We start from the raw sequence: 16196 nt of genomic DNA on the forward strand, positions 1-16196 counted from the left end.
CCTCAATGGCCTTCTGTTCTCACGGCTTTAGTCGCCTTTGGAAATGCCTTGACTAGCAAACTTGATCTCCAGCCCAAATGCTTTTGCCCCATCAATTGCCCCCACCTGGATGCCCTTCCCTCACCTTTTGCCTGCACTGATCCAGGTGGCTCAGGGCCCCCCTCTCTGGGCTTCCATGGCGCCAAGCTTCCACATCATCGTCAGACTGTATGGGGAAATTCGATCTTAACTGAGCTTGTTCCAAGTAGGACCCGTTTGTTGAATGAACAAATCAGTCCACACCAACAGACATTTTTAGAGACTTGTTATGATATAAAGTGGACCAGCCCCCGACCCCAGGAACTCACCAACTTGGCCTTGATTACCAGCTGATAAGTCTAGTACCAGCTGCACAGGCTCTCATGACTGCAAAGAGGCCATGGACCAGGTTTCTGGGTCCAGCCTCCCCATTTCCCCACCATCCTATTGCTACCGGAATCTAGTTCAGTCTTTGCAGCCCAATACCGAATGCATGGGGTGTTGCACGGAGAGCCATCCTTTCTGCTGCATGCACAGCCCCCGACTCCCCAAACTCCCACATGAGCCCCTCCCCAACCACTGCGCCCCCTGCACGGATGACTGCCTCCCCTCAACCCCAACACCTCAAGACCTCATGCACGGGCCTTTCCACGACCCTTGTTTTAAATTCAAGAATCACGGCTGAGACACTGCTGCGTGCCAGGTGCTGTGTTTGTGCTGGGCTACACGGACAAAGAGAGGATCAGAGGAGCGGGGCAGGGTCTCCCCACCCGGACAAGCACGCAGATGGGGCCCAGAGTCACACTGACATAAGAATTACCTTGGGGTGAGCTCTAGCGGGAAGGGGCTGGGACTGGGCAAGCCCTGTCCAGAGCATGTGCCTCCCTGATTGATGAGGGAGGCATTTCAGGGAAGTGCCCTAAGGTACGGAACCTTCCATCTGGGCCCCACACCCCTGCACCTGGACCCCACACCCCTGCACCTGAGCCCCACACCCTGCATCTGGAGCCCATACCTCTGAATCTGGGCCCACAGTCCTGGATCGGGGCCTCATGCCCCTGCATCTGGGCCCTCCACCCCTGCCCTTGGACCCCATACCCCTGCATCTGAGCCTCACACCCCTGCATCTTGGCCTCCACATCTCTGCATCTGTAGCCCTCTGAATCTCACACCCCTGCATCTGGGCCTCACTCTCCCGCATCTGGGCCCGATACCCTTGCCTCTGGGCCTCCACATCTCTGCATCCGGAGCCTTCTGGGAATCTGGGTCCACACCCCTGCGTCTGGGCCCCAGATACATCTCTGTATCTGGGCCCACACCCGTGCATCTGAAGCCCAAACACCCCTACATCTGGAGCCCATACACCTCAACACCCGGAACCCACACATCCCTGCGTCTGGAGCCCATACCCCTGCATCTGGTCTCCACATCCCTGTGTCTGGGCCCACACCCTTGTGTCTGAAGCCCAAACATCCCTACATCTGGAGCCCACACACCCCTGCATCTGGAGTCCCTCACCCCTTGCATCTGGGCCCACACCCCGCACCCACCTGGCATCTCATGCCCCTGGATTTGAGTCTCATCTTTGCCACTTTTAGGTCTGGGCAGTTTCCCTATTGCTCCCGCTTCAGTGCCACCCCTGGGGGCCAAGTGAAACAGCAAAATCACCTTCCAAACCCGCAAAAAATGCAAAAAAGTGGCAATAAATTGACCTCAAACAGGACATTTGTTCATTTGTTTGAAACAAATTTGTTTGAATTGTTTTTTCAGTGTTGGAGCTGAAAAAAGAAGGCGGAGTGTCCCCTTGTTTAACCTTAGCCAGGAACACGCACGCCAGGCGGCTCAGAGATTTCTCTGCTCTGTGCACATCTACAAATGACTGTGAAATGATTTCGGGGTTCAACAAATAAATTTTGGCGAGTAGACGAACTCACAAATATGGAATCCGTGAATAATGAGGATCAGATGTATGTTTAGAAAGCTCCCTCCATTCTGTTTGAGAGGAGAGGCGTGCAAGACCAGTAAAAGAGTCATTGCAATGACTTAGGCAAGAGAGGAGCCAGATGGGATGGATCTGTGCACAGCTGGGAAGTACAAGCGGCAGCATTTGGGGTCTGACTGGATGCGGCAGGGGAGGTAGGAGGATGGTTCCCAGGTTGCTAGTTTTGGTGATTTGGCAGGTGGTGGGTCTACTGGTAGAAGTAAGGATGCAGGAGGAAATGCAGGCTCTTTGGGAGAGAGGGGAAGGCAATGTATAGGTTCTTCCCGGATGTTTGGGAGTTAGTGGGTCCAGTGTTCCATGTGCCGAATGGGATGGTGTGGAGGACAGCCAGCAGTTGGCAGCAATGGCCAGAGACAGACATACTTTGGGAGTCCTCAGCCCCGAGGGGGTGGGATCCACTGGACTGGACGGGGGCCCTGGGGAGAGCGCGCTGAGTGAGAAGAGAGGAGGCTCCAGGCAGAGCCCCAACATTTTAGGAAGCAGGCAAGACAGAGCTGCCCGTGGAGGAGAAAGAACAGCGAGGGACAGAGAGACCGGGGCAGGCAGGTGAGGGGAGAATGTCGTGAAAGAGCATCCAGGAGAGTCCCCTGCGGAGAGGCCCAGTGGGTCCCTGGTGACTTTCGCCAGAGTAATTTCAGCAGTGCGGTGGGGCCAGAAGCTAGAGGGCAGAGGGCGGAGGAAGTACAGATCGCGCCTTTTCAGGAAGCCTGAGAGGGAGGGAGGAAGGGAGGGCAGAGGGCGGTAGGCAGAGGGATGAGGGCTGAAGAAGAGTTTGCTTCTTCCGGGAAGATGGGAACAGACACGCGGATGGCAGGGAGGAGCCTCTGCAGAGCCGTTTCACTCTACACCCGGCATCCTTTCCCCTCCCTACTGCTTTCCCTGGTGCTCTGGCCTTGCTTGGCTCTCTGTGTCCCCCAACCCTTAGCCAGGCATTCCTGACTCTTCCCATCACGGTTGACGTGTTCTTCTGGCTCAGACTGACCCCTACTCAGCCTCAGCTTCCTAGATGGTCCTGGCCTCCCCGCCGGGCCAGCTCTGCTGGGTTCCCCGGTCCATGGGTGTGGAGTGGGTGGGAGGGGACTCTCTTCTGGAGAGCAGCCACCCCCCCAGGCTCCCTTCTGAATGTAGCAGACAGAGGGCAGGACAGCTATGTGGCCTGATACCCCACCAGTTAACCATCACACCTACTGTTCTCAAAGGAGAGTGAGCTTTTGGTTCTGGGGGAGCAAGATAGGTTGGCCTGTGGGGCCAAGGTGGCGCCCAGCCACATGACTCAGGAGAGGAGGAAAAGCTGGAAAAGGGGGTAATAATCACGTCAGCTTTATTATTGAGCGCCTCATCTGTGCCAGAAACTAGGCCAAATGCTCTACACGCATCATACATGTAACAACTCCCTGTTCACTTTGCCCCTCTCCAATTAGTGGTCCACACACAGCAGTCATCTTTGGAAAATGCAAATCATATTTTAAAAAAATCTGCTCAAGGCCTTTTAATGGCTCCCCATTGTTTTGAAATAAAATCTCCCATTGCTAATATGGTCTATAAAGTCCTGCACGATCCCACTTCTGCCACCCTTTGTTCTCAGCCTCTTCCCTTCCATCTTTGTGCTCCAGCTGCAGTGACCTTCTTTCACTTTCTAAAACAGAGGAATCTCTTTCCTACCTCAGGGCCTTTGCACATGCCTTAATGTTCTTTCCTCATTTTTTCTGAGCTAGCATCAACTCAAGTTCCAGAACTCCATTTAAATGTAACTCTCAGAAAAGCCTTCCTTGACTGCTGAAATAGGTCAGCTTCTTAGCTTCTTTGTTATGTATTCTCTCGGCATGTGCTTCTTCGTTGTAACCCTATCATGACTGCATTCGTAGAGTTACGGGTGTGCTGGTGTGTTTAATGTCCTCTCCTCCTTTAGACTGGAGTCATCAAGGGGACCAGGCCCCTGGGAATCATGCTCGCTGCTCCATCTCCACCATCTGGCACAGTGCCTGGCATACAGTAGGTGCCTAATGAGTGATTGATGCTGAATGAATGATTCTGTCTATCAAGAGTAAAGGAGCCAAAAGCCTTGCCAATCCTTGGGCACGAAGGTGTTGAAGCAATATTGTTTCAAGAGCACGGGCTCTGGAGCTGTGCTCACTGAATTCCAGTCCCAGCTCTCCTACTTACTGGTTGTGCAACCCTGAGCAAGTTTCTTAGCCTGTCTGTGCCTCGGTTTCTTCATCTGGAATGTGGAGACCACTATAGTACCTTCCTCATAGCATTATTGTGAAGGTTAGATGAATAAAAAGATATAAAACACGGAAGCCTGGCCCATACTAAACACCTAATGCATGCTAGCTGCTGTTATTCTCAGCTAGGACCAATTTCTGGCGGTGAGGCTGAGTTGATGCTGCTTTGTGGTTTCTTACCCTCGGTATTTGGTGACAGTCTTTGGGAGAGCCTGTCTTGGCTCTGCTAGGGGAAACGGGGGAGAGATGAATGACCTGTGGGCCTGAGCAGCCCAATCTTTCACCATCACAGGAAGGATCCACGGATGCTGCAGATCTGGTTCCTGCACTCTAGTCGCTTATGACCCAGAGGGGCGTGGAGGAGACCCGGTCCCGTAGGTCCTGGGGGGAGAGCAGGGCCCAGCCCCTGGGAGAGCTTCCTTGGCTGCTCATCTGTGTTTTAGTGAGGCCTTGGCCACTTTAGCTGGGAAGCCTGCTCCTTCCGGGGAGAAGGAAGCTTTGCTCCTGGAAACGAAGAGTTTCGAGTTCCCATCCCCCGGTGAGACTTCGCGGACTGTTCCTTTTGCAAAAGGAGGGGAGCCGTGGGATGGCAGGAGTCTAGGAAGGAGGTGGGGTCGGGAGGGTGGGAGGCAGGCCCGGCAGAGAAGAGGCAGCGCTGGGAAGGGCGGAGAGCCGTGCGGCAGACAGAACCCACACAGGTGGGGGTTCAAACCCCGCTCCTACTCCCTAGCCATGTGGCCTTGGTCGAATCGCTTCTCCTTTCGGAGCCTTAGTTTCCTTTCTGTAGGACGGGGGTGACAGAGTTGTCGTGGGGGTGATGGGGGAGGATCTGGGGAAAGCATCTGTGCCACGGTTGGGGTGCCCACTGCCCCTCATTTGCTTCCCCGCTCTGCAGGCTGCTGCTCTCTGATTGGCAGGGTGGACATTCCTGTTTTAGTTCCCTGGGGCCCCAGGTGGCTACTCATAGGTTCTTCCTCTATGACCTACTTCTTTTCTGGGTCCCCTAGTCCCACCCCACCAGTTCTGCCAGTTCTCTCTGTGCTCCCGAGCTCAGCCTGAGGGGCCGGAGCTGGCTTCACCCCTGGGTCTCTCTCCTCTCTTTCTGGGTGGCTCGGGTTGTGGCAGCAGTAAGACCTACCATCCTCGAGACGGGGGGCCTCACGCTTTCCTGCCTCCTCATCCCTCCAGCCAGGCCCACAGTCAGGCAGAATCGATGGTCCCAGTCACCTAGTGCCCTGCTGTCTGGGGGCAGCAGAGGTCCCCGTGGGGCCCCTTTTCACAGGATTGAGAGGCTGAAGTGCCGTTCTTGTAGCTTTGGCCACAGGCCACTGCATTCCCCCTGCTGGCATTCCAGGACCAGGGACCTCCCTTTGGGCCTTGCCCTGGATGCTCAGAACCTCTGCTCAGTCCTGGTCTAGGGTGGAGACCACATGGCTTAGTGAAAACGATCAGACAGATCTGGCTTTGAAACCTTGTTCCATCAGGTGGTCAGCACACGCAGTCGATGCTGTCAGCACTCAGCCCGTGTGTCCTCGGCCTGCTCCATTCTGGTGACTGAGAGGACCTCGGTAAAGCATGGTGATGTACGGTAGGCAGGCCCAACGTCCAATGGCCGGCACCTGCCACTCTGCCTGGGCTCTCTGCGCTTCTGGGGCCTCTGCCTGCGCATGGGGTAGGTTGAAAGTACCAGTGAATTGATGCCTCCCTGGGAGCAGGCCTCAACCAATGAGGGAAGGAGGTTAGGGGACAAACCCTCCAGCCTCCTCACCCTTCAGTAGAGATCATCGTCAAGCCCACATCCTTCTGTTTCCCAGACTCCCCAGCAGGATGAAGCTCAGCTGCCCACGGAGGTAACACACTCAATTACACATGCTTCATCCGCTTCCTTCCCTTCTCTGCCTCACTTCCCATTCCCGTGCTGGGAGATTCCGGGGTCACCTCCCAAATAAACAACTTGCATGCAAATCCTGTCCCAGGCTAGGTGTTTGGGAGCAACCTAAGGCATCTCTCGTGTGAGCAGACAGCAAGCTTGTTTCCCGCGGAATTCTCGCCGCCTTACTCTCACCAGCCGCGTCTCACAGAGCTGGCTCCCTTGTGGACTGTGCATTGGCCCCGGGGTGGGACTGGCCCCAAACTGAGCTAACCGGCCATTCTTACCTTGCTCAGTCGATTGGCCCAAGGTGACAGCGTCACCCGCACTGACCTACTAAGGGTCCTTCCTTGGGACTTGAACATGGGACAGGGAGTGTGTCCGTCCAAACGTAAACACGGCGGGACTCTGGACCTGCTGGTGGCCTGCTGTTGCGAAATGCTGTCCTGCTGGATGAGATGACAATTCTGGGACAGAAAGGGGAGCCTAAACAAGAGAGGACCAAGCGAGTGCTTGGAAGACATTTGTGTCCATGGCTCCGTTTATCTTTGGGACCCAGTGACATTGTTTTCCTTCCTGCCTGCACGTAAGCCACTGCATCGTCCCTTTGCCTGAGCCTGTGGAATTTAGATTTCTGTCACTTGCACCCACGAATACCCTGTGTGACCTTGGGTTTGCCATTCAACAGAGCCTGGTGCATAGTAGGTGTTTAATAAGTATCTGTTGACTGACTTACGCCCTCTGGACCTCACTTCCCTCACTGGTGGGTTGGGGTCAATAGTAACTACCGTATAGGCTGTTGGAAAGATAAGTGAGAAAATGAAAGGGAGAGAGCCTTGCCAGCTGGGAAGTGTCAGATCCAAGCAAAGAGCTCCCTCTGTCCAGTCAGAGGGCAGGGCATCTTGGGTGAGGTCTGTGAATGGACAGCACCTGGTGGCTGCTGGCCACTGGGGGCTGCAGGAAGGTGACGATGATGGGGGTAGATTGAGAGGAATGGCTTGGAGAGACTTTTTTTTTGAGAGAATCAATAAGAAGGGTGGAGAAGGGAATTAATGTTTATCGACTCTGTTAGGAACGTGCACCGGACCCAACTCCTTGCATACATCAGAGAGCACAAACTGGCGACCTGGAGGCAAATGTTTTGTTTGGCCCTCATGGTGCTAAAGAAGCATTTCAATTAATTGCCAACATTTACAAATCTGGAGATTCCACATGAAAACATGCTAGGGGGCTGCTCTTGAAAAATTGGAAGTTCTGGCAACACGGGGCTCATAATCCCCCTGGCATCAACAGCTGGAGTGATAAACAGCTGCCCGTTTTGATGGGGCAGCCCGGCTCCAGTTTGCCACGGGCGCCCCCAGGCCTCTTCACTCGTGCGTGGTGCTTGCCTGGCCCTGAAGTCATTTGAGGTTGTAATTCTGGACGTTCTCAACCGATCTTCCCAACAGCCCTGCAAGTGGGGACCCTTGGTCCCATTTTATAGATGGTAAAACTGAGGGTCAGAGGTGAAGTGATGTGCTCCAGGTCAGACAGTTAGAGAATGATGGAGCTGGGATGGTAGCTCGGTTCTTCCCAACCCGGAAGTCCATTCCCCTGCCTCAGACCAGGTTGGTTGGCTGTGTGTAGGGGGAGAAGGGGGAGGTGTAGGATTTGCATCAGTGATTGGGAAGTGGGGTGCCACAGATAGAGGCAGGGAGATGGGCGGGAAGATGACATGGTCAGACGGGGGCGTTGCGAGTTTGAAGGGACCACAGACTGTCCCGGGGAAGGGGTCTGCTCCCAGGTAACTTAAGCTGGTCCTGGTGGTCCGAGGTAAACAGAGAAATAGATGGTTGTGGCAGATTAGCCGAGGGGAGTGGGGCGAGAATGATGACAGGTGCCTTGCTGAGAGCCTGGGTGGCTGGTGCTTCAGGAGATCAGGACGGGTGGCGGGAGGAGGAGGAAGGTAGCGATGGGGGAAGCAGGCTTGGTAGGGGAGTTGGTGTGTCCAGGTTTGGAGGTGGTGGGTTCAAGGGCCCGTGGGACGTACACGGGCAGATGTCCCGGGAAGAGCTGGCTGAACGAGGCTGGAGCCCAGGAGAGCTCCTGGCTGGAGACGATAGTCCAGAGATTAAGCTGTGGCGTCCAGTACAGACACGGGGCCCAGGCCTCGGGTGTCAGGGCCCCAGTGTTTGGTGGAGGTTGGAGGAATGCCCCCCGCTCGCTTTCTCTGACCTTCTCCCAGGTAACCAGGACCCCCAGCCCTGCTCCCCCGGTGGGTCCCTCCATAATCGGCTTCCCTGGGGATGTTTGAGCGAAATGGATGAGAGTGAGGCGGTAAAGAACGAGGCAGGGAGAACTGGTTACTACTTCCCCTCGGCTCCAGATGGATGATCACACAGCTCTCCGACCCCCAGGACTGGGCCAGGCGGCAATCCGCACAGACAGCCTCTCAAAATTAATGGGACTCCAAGGAGTTTGGGGCAGGGGGAGGGCCGCGGCTGAGGCGAGGTGAACTAGAGACAGGAGAGCACTGTGCCTGACAGAAAGGGCCCAAGATGCAGTGTCTGAAACAGAGAGGGAAAGAGATGGAGGGAAAGAGCAAGGACACTGAAGCCCAGAGAGGTTAAGTCATCTGCTCAGAGGCACACAGCAGCGAAGCTGGGGTTTGGCTCATCTATCTGCCTCCAGAGTGCCGGGTCTTAACTCACCTTGTGGTTCGGCCTCTGTCTTCACTGAGAAGTCCCTGGGAAATGGGCCTGCGGTAAAGCCTGGGCTGGTACCTGGGAAAGAGCATTGACTTCTGGAGACGGTGAAGGAGAAAAAGCGAGCAGGGTCTGCTCGTGCTCCGTGGCTCAGCTCAGCCTGGGACCCTCCCTACTGGGACTAAGGGCTCCCTACTTCTTCTGTGTCTGCAGTGCCCTGTCCCAAATCTTCACGAGGTCAGTGTATAAGTGCTCTCTCGCCGTGTAACAAATTACCCCTAAATTTAGTAGCTTGAAATAGCAAATACTTATTATCTCAAAGTTCCTGTGGTTCAGGAATTCAAGAGCAGCTTCAGGACCACATTATGACTTTCATATGACCTAGACACCTTTACCCTCGGTGGCCCCTTCCTTCTTAAAGGAATATTAAAAGCTATATTTTACGATTGTGTTGGTATAAAGATGGATATATTAATATTATATATTAAAACATTTTCTTTGACCTAAAATTTCTTTTTAAAAAATTTTGGTTTTTATAGCCATGTGTATAGTTAAATAAATTTCAGAAAAGATTTCCCTTTAATCTGATCACTGGAGCACACAAATTCCCTTTACTTTTTTTTGTTTAAATTATAAAGCATTTTTATCCGTTTCTCTCCCCCCCATCCCTTGCCTCTGGCAACCGCTAATCTGTTCTCTGCATCTATGAGCTTGCTTTTGCTTTTTTTAGTTTCCACATGTAAGAGAGATCATGTGGTATTTGTCTTTCTCTGTCTGACATTTCATTTAGCATAATGCCCTCATGGTCCATCCTTGTTGTTGCAAATGGCAAGATTTCATTCTTTTTTATGGCTGAATAATATTCCATTGTATGTATATGTATATATACATCACAACTTCTTTATCCATTCATCCATTCATAGACACTTAGGTTGTTTCCAGGCCTTGCTTATTGTAAATAAAGCTGCAGTGCACAGGGGGCTGCACATACCTTTTCAAGTCGGTGTTTTCATTTTCTTGAGATAAAGCTTCAGGAGTGAAATTGCTGGGTCATGTGATAGTTCTATTTTTGATCTTTTGAGGGGCCTCCATAGTGTTTTCCACAGTGGCTGCACCAGTTTGCATCCCCACCAACAGTGCATGAGGGTTCCCTTTTCTCCACAGCCTCTCCAACATTCATCACTTGTCTTTTTGATAATAAGCCATTCGATCCGGTGCACGGTGATGTCTCCTTGTGGTTTGGATTTGCGTTTCCCCGAGGATTAGTGATGTTGAACGTCTTTTCATGTACCCGTTACCCATCTTTATGGCTTCTTTGGAAAAATTATTCAGATCTTGTACCCATTTTTTAACCTGATTGTTTTCTTTGCTATTGAGTTGTATGAGTTCTTTACATGTTTTGGATATTCACCCTTTATCAGATATATAATTTGCAAATATTTTCTCTCATTCTGTAGGCTGCCTTTTCATTTTGTTGATGGTTTCCTTTGCTGGGCAGAAGCTGTTTAGTTTGATGTAGTCCCACTTGTTGATTTTTGCTTTTGTTGCCTTTGCTTTTGGAATCAGAGCCAAAAAATCATCGCTAAGATCCACGTCAAGGAGCTACCGCCCATGTTTTCTTCTAGGAGTTGTGTGGTTGCAGGTCTTGTGTTCAAGACTTTAATCCATTTTGAGTTAAGTTTTGGATATGGTGTAAGACAGTGGTCCAGTTTCACTCCTGGGCATGTGGCTGTCCAGTTTTCCCAACACCATTTATTGAAGAGACTGTTCTCTCCCCATTGAATATTCTTGGCTCCTTCTTGTAAATTAATTGACTGTCCATGTGTGGGTTTATTTCTGGGCTCTCAGTTCTGTTCCACTGATCTATATGTCTGTTTCTATGGCACCCATACTGTTTTAATTACGATAGCTTTGTAATATAATTTAAAATCTGGGAGCATGATGCCTCCAGCTTTGTTCTTCCTTCTCATGATTGCTTTGGCTATTCAGAGTCTCTTGTGGTTCCATACAAGATTTAGGATTGTTTGTTCTAGTTCTGTGAAAAATGCCATTGGATTTTGATTGGGATTGCACTGAATCTGTAGGCTGTTTTGGGTCGTAGGGACATTTGAACAGTATTGATTCTTCTAATCCATGAGCACGGGATCTCTTTCCATTTATTTGTATCTTCTTCAATTCTTTCACTAATGTCTTGTAGATTTCAACATACAGGGCTTTCACCTCCTTGGTTAAATTTATTCTGAAATATTTTATTCTTTTTGATGTCATTGTAAACGGGATTATTTTCTTAATTTCTCTTTCTTGATAGTTCATTATTAGTGAACAGGAATGCAATAGATTTTTGTGTGTTGATTTTGTATCCTGCAACTTTACTGAATTCATTTATTAGTTCTAACAGTTTTTTTGATGGTGTCCTTAGGGTTTTCTATGTAGAATACCATGCCATCTGCAAATAGTGAGAGTTTTACTTCTTCCTTTCCAATTTGGATGCATTTTATTTCTTTTTCTTGCCTGATTGCTCTGGCTAGGACATCCAATACTGTGTTGAATAAAAGTGGTGAGGGGGGCATCCTTGTCTTGTTCCTGATCTTAGAGGAAAACTTTCAACTTTTCCCCACTGAGTATACTGTTAGCTGTGGGCTTGTCATATATGACCTTTATTATGTTGAGGTACATTCCTTCTCTACCCACTTTGTTGAGAGTTTTTATCATAAATGGATGTGAATTTTCTCACAAGCTTCTTCTGCATCTACTGAGATAACCATATGATTCTTCTCCTTCATTTCATTAATGTGGTGCATCACATTGATTGATTTGTGGATGTTGAACCATCCCTGCATCCCTGGAATAAATCCCACTTGATCATGCTGTATGATCCTTTTCATGGATTGTTGAATTTACTTTGCTAATATTGGGGATTTTTGCGTCTATGTTAATCAGGGATATTGGCCTTTAATTTTCTTTTCTTGTTGTGACCTTGTCTGGTTTTGGTATCAGGGTAATGCTGGCTTCATAAAATGAGTTTAAAGGAGTTACCTCCTTTTCTGTTTTTTGGAAGAGTTTGAGAAGGATTGGTGCTAATTCTTTCAATGTTTGGTAGAATTCACCCAGGAAGCCATCTGGTCCTGGACTTTTGTTTGTTGGCAGATTTTTGATTACTGATTCAATTTCCTTAATAGTAACTGGCCTGTTCAGATTTTCTATTTCCTCATGATTGAGTCTTAGTAGATTGTATATTTCCAGGAATTTATCCATTTCTTCTCATATGTCAGATTTGTTGGCGTGTAATTGTTCATAGTATTCTCTTATGATCCTTTGTATTTCTGTGATATCAGTTGTAACATTTCCTCTTTCATTTCTGATTATATTTCTTTGAGTCCTCTCCTTTTTTCTTGCTGAATCTATCTAAAGGCTTGCCAATTTTGTTTTTTCTTTTCAAAGAACCAGCTCTTAGTTTCATTGATCTTCTCTCTTGCCTTTTTAGTCTCTATTTCATTTATTTCTGCTTTAATCCTTGTTATTTCCTTCCTTCTATGAACTTTGGGCTTCATATGTTCTTCTTCTAGTTGCTCGAGGTGTAAATTTAGGTTGTTTGAGACAGGCATTTATCACTATGAACTTCCCTCTTAGAACTGCTTTTACTGCATCCCACAAACTTTGGTATATTTCCATTTATGTTTGCCTCAAGGTATTTTTGGATTTCTCTTTTGCTTTCTTCTTTGACCTACTGGTTGTTCCGTAGCATATTGTTTAATCTCCACATATTTGTGATAAAATTTCTTTCTTTCTCCTAATTTTAACAGAAAGTAAAACATTTTCATGGGTCCTAAAAGTACTGTGGGCCCTGGGCAGTGTGCCTTCTGTGTCTAGTGGATGGCTTGGCCCTGAGTGGCGTAGGCAGGTAGTTCTGGTTCAGGGGCTCTCAGGTGGCTGCACTCAGGATGTTGGCATGAGCTGCAGTCATCCGAAGGCTTGGCTGAGACTGGAGGAGCCACTTCCAAGATGGCACACTCACATGGATGTTGGCAGGAGGCCTCCGTTCTCAGCTATGTGGGCCTCTCCACAAGGCTGCTTGAGCATCTTCATGACATGGAAGCTGCCTTCCCCCTCAGTGAGTGATCCAAAATGACACGGAGAGCCTGGAAGAATCCACAGTGCCTTTGATGCCCTATCTTGGAAGTCATATATGGTCAATACACCATTATTTCTACCACATTCTTTACGTTAGAAGTGAGTTGCCAAGTATAGCCCGCGCTTATGGGGCTTATGGGGAAGAAAGTTAGATTCCACTTTTTCAAGGCAGTGGACGTATTTTAAAGCCATTACACCTGGCTTCAGAGACGCGTTTCCTGACCACCGATTTCTCTCCCCGCTGCCACCCTCCTAGCGCTCTCTAACACACGGCTCAGTGTATCACTACCTCAAATTACCTTGGTCATTTATCTGATTGTCTGCCTGCCTCAACTAGAAGGTACCTGCCTGAGAGGGGGAACCCTGTCTGTCTGTTCACAGCTATAACCCCAGAGTCTAGCCTATAGCCAGGCACCTACCAGCTCTCAGTAAGTATTTGGTGAATGAATGAATGAATGAGCAAACAAACATGGTGGTGGGGGAGAAGCAAGAACTCCCTCGGCAGGTGGTGGAGGGTGTGTGTGGAGACGCTGAAGCTGCCCTGGAGTTGGTTGTCCTGGGATGGTTACCCAGGACCCAGGGGTTTGGGAAGAGGAGGGGAGAGCCTTAAGGGGTTGAGAGGCTGGAGAGGCTGGCTGACCAGAGGGCATGGGATTATTCTGTGAGCCTATAGGGTCTAGCAAGGAGCCAGACGTAGGAACAGGTAAATTACAAAGTATTATGACAGATGCATAATAGAACTGTGTTTAGGACCCATTAGGCTGGATCCTGACGCTATCACTCCTTGCTTTTGGCGCCGCCCTTGACGGAACCTCGCTCACCATGGCGAGTCCCCGGGGAGAGGAGCTCCGCCTCCGGGTTGCGGCAAGACTTGCTCGGCCGCCTGTGCTGCTCCGTTCAGCCTCTGGGTGGCAGCAGAGGCCCAGGTGCGGCTGGGCGCCCCAGCTCCTGCAGCCTCCGCCGTCACAGAGGCCTGCTCTGCTGCCAGCTCCCGCTCCAGCCCCTCGCGGGGCGGAGGCTGCTGGGTGGGGTGCGGGGGCGCTCAGGCCAAAGGTTTGGGGTGTTCCGGCTTGTGCTCCTGCTTCTGAATGCCTCCTCCCACTCTTTCCCTAACCTTCTCTGCGAGCCTTCTTTCTGGAAGATGAGAGCGGGGGCGGGTGGGGGGGGGGGGACCCAGAACTTGTCCGACTTTTATGCAGGACCTTGATTACCCTAAGGGCCATGGGGAGTTCACTGAAATGCGTGAAGCAGGGAAGCAACACCATCAGACTTGTGTTTTTAGAAAGGTCACTCTCGATGTGGGAGCAAGGATGAGCAAAACACAAAGTCCAGACAGGAAGCTGTGGCAATAATCTAGGTGGGAGAAAGCCAGGGTCTGCCAGGAACAATCTAGGCAGACGGTGAGAGGCATCCTGGGGAACAGGTGGGCTGAGCATAGTGGGGGAGGTGCGGACCCCAGAACCAGCATGCCACTGCCACGGTGGCAGAGGGTTCAGGACACATGCTGTCTCAGGCAGGAGGGAGGCAGCCCCCAATCCCACATGGACCGGCTTGCCCGGAAGGATGTCATGGCTGAGCATCAGGAACAGGGGCCACGGGCTCACAACTGGAGCGCAAGGTGAGGTGTTGACCTTGGCACCAGGTGGAATCTCTGACGAGACCCGGGCTCACAGGGCAGAGGGCCCTGTATACCTAAGGGCTGTTCCCCATGCCCATGTGTCCCCAAAATGCTGTGGCCAGACATCAGGGAAGATGTGGGGAAGCCCTAGAGGATTCGTTCGGGCTTGGCCTGGATCTAGAGTCGACCACAATCCTATGCTTTCCCACCCAGGGCTGAATCTATGCGTCCTGCCAGCCCTCACCCCACCTGGCTCCGGGGTCTCCTTCAGGGCCGGTGTTGAGCTAGAAGCTGGCTGCGTGGTGACAGGTGGCCTTGTGCCCAGAGACTGCAGTTGGGTGTGTCTGGCAGAGGGCCTGGCTGCCCCACAGGGCCGGGAAGTGGGCCTGCTCCTGCTTCGAGCCTGCAAGCTCTTGCTGCAGATGATGAAAGATTCATCTCTGAGCCTCTAGAAAGGCTGGGGTTTGTTTCCTTTCCCTCTTCACACGGGCTATTACCTATGTCTGGAACATTCTCCCACTGCTCTCTTTTACCTGGCCAACTCCTATTCATCTTTTATGTCTCACTTTAAATGTCACTTTCTTGGAAACAAATTTAGTATCCCATTATTCTTGCTCAGTGCATCCTTTGCTTTTTCTACAGTGCATTTATTACAAGTTATTGTCCTTTTATTTGTGGGTGTGTGTGTGTGCGCTAACATCTCGATCTTCTGAGTAGACTGGAAGCTCCCTGGAGGCAGCCAGCATTTCCCTTTTATTCATCATTATATCCCCAGACTCTAGCCTTACGCCTGGGATACCATAAGCATTCCAAAAATATTTGTTGAATGAGTGAATGAAAGAAAGAATGAATGCATTATGGACGTCCCTGAGGACACCCTCAGTGTGTTGGGAATTCATAAAGCTACAGAGTAAACGTGGCATCTGTCCAAATCATCATTTTTACTCCATGGTAAGGAATTAGCAGCATTATATTTACCTATTAATTGAATATTTTACATCACAAAAGTAATACATGTTCCTTGTCAAAATTCAATCAATAGGCATTTTTTTTCATTGAAACAAACTCTGACACATTGTGGAGTAGAATGCAAAATTCACCTGGCTTTTAAAGAGAAAATACAAGGCTTCAAAGATGGTTTGAGCTTAGAGGGGCCCGCAGCCCAGACCCCTGCAGGGCTGGGGTCCCTCCTACGGTGGAGGCGCTTCTGTGGTTGGGTCTGAGAGACTGCTGTGGGGCAGTCGTATGCTGTTGGTGTGGTGGCTGCGGAGCATGGGGCCCTGGCTCCGGCGGGGAGGCTGCGTCCGTCTGGACTCCGAGAGAAAGCAAACACCGGCCTTATGCAACGTGAAATTTGCTGGCCACATGCCACAGCGGGCGCCTGGAGAAGAGTGTTTACATGGAGTGGGGATGTGGGGAGGTATTCTGGGCGGTATCAGGAAGGAAACTTCCCTGGTGGGGAAATAACAAAAATCTTACAAGCTGTGCAAGGAAGAGAGTTCCCTTACTGGGAGGCATCCTGTGATAGGTCACCGGTTTCTGAGGTGCAGAGCTGGCGGCCCAGGGCCAGGGCCTTCCAAGCTGCAGAGAACTGGGGTGAAGTGGGAGGGGGTGCCATTGAGTTGGCTGGAGTGGGCAACGTACAGCC

General features: G+C 50.7%; 1 long non-coding RNA gene across 1 annotated transcript; it reads right to left on the minus strand.

Moving 5' to 3' along the window:
• Positions 1-124: 124 nt before the first annotated feature.
• LOC139081942 (uncharacterized) lies at positions 125-13854 on the minus strand. Its single transcript, XR_011537472.1, has 4 exons — positions 13752-13854; positions 8806-8877; positions 6403-6582; positions 125-205 (listed from the first exon to the last, which is right to left on the minus strand). It is a non-coding gene; the product is annotated as an uncharacterized lncRNA (long non-coding RNA).
• Positions 13855-16196: the final 2342 nt, after the last annotated feature.

The sequence above is a fragment of the Equus przewalskii genome, chromosome 2 (assembly GCF_037783145.1).
Source record: "Equus przewalskii isolate Varuska chromosome 2, EquPr2, whole genome shotgun sequence".
NCBI lineage: Eukaryota > Metazoa > Chordata > Mammalia > Perissodactyla > Equidae > Equus > Equus przewalskii.